This window comes from Engystomops pustulosus, chromosome 9, assembly GCF_040894005.1.
Source record: "Engystomops pustulosus chromosome 9, aEngPut4.maternal, whole genome shotgun sequence".
Classification (NCBI taxonomy): Eukaryota; Metazoa; Chordata; class Amphibia; order Anura; family Leptodactylidae; genus Engystomops; species Engystomops pustulosus.
Genome location: NC_092419.1, coordinates 13110168 through 13116548, shown reverse-complemented (window position 1 = coordinate 13116548; position 6381 = coordinate 13110168). Strand labels below are relative to the sequence as shown.

Sequence of the window (6381 nt, the reverse complement as noted above, 5' to 3'; positions counted from 1 at the left end):
GATTTTTGCTATTGTCACAGAAATGTCAATATCTCTGGACTGTGACATCACTGTGTGTATTATCCCTGTACTGTGACATCACTGTGTGTGTTATCCCTGTACTGTGACATCACTGTGTGTATTATCCCTGTACTGTGACATCACTGTGTGTATTATCCCTGTACTGTGACATCACTGTGTGTGTTATCCCTGTACTGTGACATCACTGTGTGTATTATCCCTGTACTGTGAGATCACTGTGTATTATCCCTGTACTGTGACATCACTGTGTGTATTATCCCTGTACTGTGACATCACTGTGTGTATTATCCCTGTACTGTGACATCACTGTGTGTATTACCCCTGTACTGTGACATCACTGTGTGTATTATCTCTGTACTGTGACATCACTGTGTGTATTATCCCTGTACTGTGACATCACTGTGTGTATTACCCCTGTACTGTGACATCACTGTGTGTATTATCTCTGTACTGTGACATCACTGTGTGTATTATCCCTGTACTGTGACATCACTGTGTGTATTATCTCTGTACTGTGACATCGCTGTGTGTATTATTTCTGTACTGTGACATCACTGTGTGTATTATCCCTGTATAGTGACATCACTGTGTGTATTATCTCTGTACTGTGACATCACTGTGTGTATTATCCCTGCACTGTGACATCACTGTGTGTAATATCTCTGTACTGTGACATCACTGTGTGTGTTATCCCTGCACTGTGACATCACTGTGTGTATTATCCCTGTACTGTGACATCACTGTGTGTATTATCCATGTACTGTGACATCACAGTGTGTATTATCCCTGTACTGTGACATCACTGTGTGTATTATCCCTGTACTGTGACATCACTGTGTGTATTATCCCTGTACTGTGACATCCCTGTACTGTGACATCACTGTGTGTATTATCCCTGTACTGTGACATCACTGTGTGTATTATCCCTGTACTGTGACATCTCTGTGTGTATTATCCCTGTATTGTGACATCACTGTGTGTATTATCCCTGTACTGTGACATCACTGTGTGTATTATCCCTGTATGGTGACATCACTGTGTGTATTATCCCTGTACTGTGACATCACTGTGTGTATTATCCCTGTACTGTGACATCACTGTGTATAATATCCCTGTACTGTGACATCACTGTGTGTATTATCCCTGTACTGTGACATCACTGTGTGTATTATCCCTGTACTGTGACATCACTGTGTATATTATCCCTGTACTGTGACATCACTGTGTGTATTATCCCTGTACTGTGACATCACTGTGTATAATATCCCTGTACTGTGACATCACTGTGTGTATTATCCCTGTACTGTGACATCACTGTGTGTATTATCCCTGTACTGTGACATCACGGTGTGTATTATCCCTGTACTGTGACATCACGGTGTGTATTATCCCTGTACTGTGACATCACTGTGTGTATTATCTCTGTACTGTGACATCACTGTGTGTATTATCCTGTACTGTCACATCACTGTGTGTATTATCCCCTGTACTGTGACATCACTGTGTGTATTATCCCCTGTACTGTGACATCACTGTGTGTATTATCCCTGTACTGTGGCATCACTGTGTGTATTATCCCTGTACTGTGACATCACTGTGTGTATTATCCCTGTACTGTGACATCACTGTGTGTATTATCCCTGTACTGTGACATCACTGTGTGTATTATCTCTGTACTGTGACATCACTGTGTGTATTATCCTGTACTGTCACATCACTGTGTGTATTATCCCCTGTACTGTGACATCACTGTGTGTATTATCCCCTGTACTGTGACATCACTGTGTGTATTATCCCCTGTACTGTGACATCACTGTGTGTATTATTCTGCTCTAACTAGGAGTAACCATTTCCTGCTCTTACTTACTAATGGAGTTCTGGACAAACATGTCTACTGCTACTCCATTTACTAATATGGAAGTATTGGAAATTGCTGAGCACAGCGCTCCAGTATCTCCAGCATTCTCATTCCAGAGCCGCTTCCATTGATAACCAAGTGCTGTGCTCAACCTGCCACTCCGTTAGTTATACAGAACCCCCTCCCCTCTTAGCCCAAGTGATCATCATTCATGGCGGCTGGTGGGCTCTGCACCTATGCCCCCTCTACTCTGCACCCTGTAGTGAGCTGGAACGTCAGTTGTGGTCTTATATGGAGAGGCAGTCAGGTCAGAGGGAAGGAGGGTATGCAGCTGCAGGTGTTATGATGATTGGGGGACAGAGCTGTAGAATCCTAGGACGCTACTTAAGAACACCTGACTTACATACGACCCCTAGTTACAAACGGACCTCCGGATGTTGGTAATTTACTGTACTTTAGCCTTCGGCTACAATAATCAGCTGTAACAGTTATCACAGGCGTCTGTAATGAAGCTTTATTATTAATCCTGGTTCTTATGACAACCCAACATTTTTAAAATCAAATTGTCACAGAGACCAAAAAAAAATCTGGCTGGGGTTACAATTATAAAATATACAGTTCCGACTTACATACAAACTCAACTTAAGAACAAACCTACAGGCCCTATCTTGTATGTAACCCGGGGACTGCCTGTATATACTGTAAATGTGTGGAGATATATATTGCATGTGTGTATTTGTACATGTGTGTATGTATGCACGTGTCATGGAGATAAGCTTGTTTCTGATTCTGTATATTTGTAGTAAGCTTTGTTCTGGTACCATATCTATGCAGTAATCTTGGTTCTAGTACCATATCTATGCAGTAATATTGTTTCTGGTACCAAATCTATGTAGTAATATTGGTTCTGGTACCAAATCTATGTAGTCATATTGATTCTAATAACAAATCTATGTAGTAATTTCGGTTCTGGTACCATATCTATGTAGTAATCTTGGTTCTGGTACTATATCAATGTACTAATCTTGGTTCTGGTACTATATCAATGTAGTATTCTTGGTTCTGGTACCATATCTATGTAGTTATCTTGGTTCTGGTTCCGTATCTAGGTAGTAAACTTGGTTCTGGTTCCGTATCTATGTAGTAATCTTGGTTCTGGTTCCTTATCTATGTAGTAATCTTGGTTCTGGTTCCGTATCTATGTAGTAAACTTGGTTCTGGTTCCGTATCTATGCAGTAATCTTGGTTCTGGTTCCCTATCTATGTAGTAATCTTGGTTCTGGTTCCGTATCTATGTAGTAAACTTGGTTATGGTTCCCTATCTATGTATTAATCTTGGTTCTGGTTCCGTATCTATGTAGTAAACTTGGTTCTGGTTCTGTATCTATGCAGTAATCTTGGTTCTGGTTCCCTATCTATGTAGTAATCTTGGTTCTGGTTCCGTATCTATGTAGTAATCTTGGTTTTGGTTCCATATCTATGTAGTAATCTTGGTTCTGGTTCCCTATCTGTGTAGTAATCTTGGTTTTGGTTCCGTATCTATGTAGTAATCTTGGTTCTGGTTCCCTATCTGTGTAGTAATCTTGGTTTTGGTTCCGTATCTATGCAGTAATCTTGGTTCTGGTTCCTTATCTATGTAGTAATCTTGGTTCTGGTACCATCTATGTAGTAAACCTGGTTAATGGTAGAAAAACCCACAATGGTCACAGAAATAACTTGAATCTGACAAAAGTAAAAATAAATTAGGTTTCTGTGAAAATGAACAAATGAAAGGCAGTCGTTGCTCGTCAACCAGGGTTCAATAGAAGCTTAAAAAATAAAACCTTTACAACAGGCCTGGACTAACATGATGTTTCTTTTAGCGTAGGTTTGTGGCACCACCTGCAATCACACGATTCCTGTAATGTCAATGAGACCTCTTCCAGACCCCCAGTACCAGATGCAGCAAAGCCCCGGAACATAACAGCCTCCTCCATGTTGCACAGCAGGGACAGTGTCTTTCCAAGATATGATTCATTTTTCCATCTGTGACCATAGAGCTGATGTACCTTGTCAAAAAGTTTTGATTCCAGTCTCATCCGTCCATAGGACATTCTCCCAGAAGCTTTGTGGCTTATCAACATCTAGTTTAGCAAATTTCAGTCTTACTTTTGTATGATGTTTTCGGCAATGGTGTCCTCCCTGGTCGTCTCCCATTAAATCCACTTTGGCTCAAACAACAACGGATGGTGAGATCTGACACTCATGTTCCTTGTGCTTGAAGTTCACCTTTAATCTCTATAGAAGTTTTTCTTCTCTTTTGTTGCCATTTGTATTATTCGTCATCACTTTTCCACCTGCGGCCGTATCCAGGTAGGTCGGCTACAGTCCTTATAGATCTTACATTTCTGAATAATATGTGCAACTGTAGTCACAGGAACATCAAGCTGCTTGGCGATGTCTTATGCACTTTACCTTTTACATGCTTGTCTATAGTTTATTTTCTAAGCTCCTGATACATCCCTTTCCTTCCCTCCTTTTGGTCCATGTTGGGTGCGGTTCGCGCCATGTCACCGCGCAGTGAGACACCCGTGATGCTGAGTAGTGGGCACCGCGATTTATCTTGGACCTTTCCTCACAGTTTTTCAGGGGAACCATCATTTCTGTCCAGGTCTTTTTCATGTGTTTTATTTTTTTGCTGCATAGTTGAAAAGCAATGTCTGCCTTTCATATGTATTTACGCAAGTGTGATGGTAAGCTTGGTTCTGATCCTGTATATATGTAGTAATCTTGGTTCTGGTACCATATCTATGTAGTAATCTTAGTTTTGGTAACATCTATGTAGTAATCTTTGTACTGGTACCATGTTTATTTAGTAATCTTGGTTCTAGTAACATATCTATATAGTAATCTTGGTTCTGGTACTATATCTATGTAGTAATCCTGGTTCTGGTACTATATTTATGCAGTAATCTTGGTACTGGTACCATTTTTATGTTGTAATCTTGGTTATAGTAATGTATCTATGTAGTAATCTTGGCTCCGTTGCTTTATCTAGATAATAATCTTGGTTCCGGTGCTGTATCTATGTAGTATTTGTGGTTCTAGTAATGTATATATGTAGTAATATTGGTTCTGGTACTATATTTATGTAGTAATCTTGGTAGTATCTGTGTAGTAACCTTAGTAGTAATCTTGGTAGTATTTGTGTAGTAACCTTAGTACCGGTGCTGTATCTATGTCGTAATCTGGATTCCAGTGCTGTGTGTATGTAGTAATCTTGGTTCTGGTACTATATTTATGTAGTAATCTTGGTACTGTTACCATGTTTATGTAGTAATCTTGGTTCTAGTAACATATCTATATAGTAATCTTGGTTCTGGTACTATATCTATATAGTAATCTTGGTTCTGGTACTATATCCATGTAGTAATCTTGGTTCTAGTAACATATCTATATAGTAATCTTGGTTCTGGTACTATATCTATGTAGTAATCTTGGTTCTGGTACTATATTTATGCAGTAATCGTGGTACTGGTACCATTTTTATGTTGTAATCTTGGTTATAGTAATGTATCTATGTAGTAATCTTGGCTCCGTTGCTGTATCTATATGATAATCTTGGTTCCGGTGCTGTATCTATGTAGTATTTGTGGTTCTAGTAATGTATATATGTAGTAATATTGGTTCTGGTACTATATTTATGTACTAATCTTGGTAGTATCTGTGTGGTAACTTTAGTACCTTAGTAGTAATCTTGGTAGTATTTGTGTAGTAACCTTAGTACCGGTGCTGTATCTATGTCGTAATCTGGATTCCAGTGCTGTGTGTATGTAGTAATCTTGGTTCTGGTACTATATTTATGCAGCAATCTTGGTACTTGTACCATGTTTATGTTGTAATCTTGGTTATAGTAATGTATCTATGAAGTAATCTTGGTTCCATTGCTGTATCTATACAATAATCTTGGTTCCGGTGCTGTGTCTATGTAGTATTCGTGGTTCTAGTAATGTATATATGTAGTAATCTTGATTCTGGTACTATATTCATGTAGTAATCTTGGTTTCACAGCTGTCTCTATATAATAATCTTGGTTCCGGTGCTGTGTCTATGTAGTAATCATGGCTCTAGTAATGTATATATGTAGTAATCTTGGTTTTGGTACTATATTTATGTAGTAATCTTGGTTCCGGTACCATATCTATCTAGTAATCTTGGTTCGGTTCCGATGCTGTATCTGTGTAGTAACCTTAGTACTGGTGCTGTATCTATGTAGTAATCTTGGTTCTTGTAATGTATAAATGTAGTAATCTTGGTTCTGTTACTATATTTATGTAGTAATCTTGGTTCCGGTACCATATCTATGTAGTAATCTTGGATCCGGTGCTGTATCTATATAATAATCTTGGTTCCTGTGCTGTGTCTATGTAGTAATCTTGGTTCTAGTAATGTATATATGTAGTAATCTTGGTTCCGGTACCATATCTATGTAGTAATCTTGGATCCGGTGCTGTATCTATATA

The 6381-nt window shown here is 38.9% G+C and overlaps 1 protein-coding gene across 1 annotated transcript in view; it reads left to right on the top strand.

Annotated features, from left to right (window-relative positions):
• The window catches only part of GMFG (glia maturation factor gamma), a 213000-nt gene that overhangs the window by 191657 nt on the left and 14962 nt on the right, over positions 1-6381 (top strand). The window lies entirely within an intron of this gene.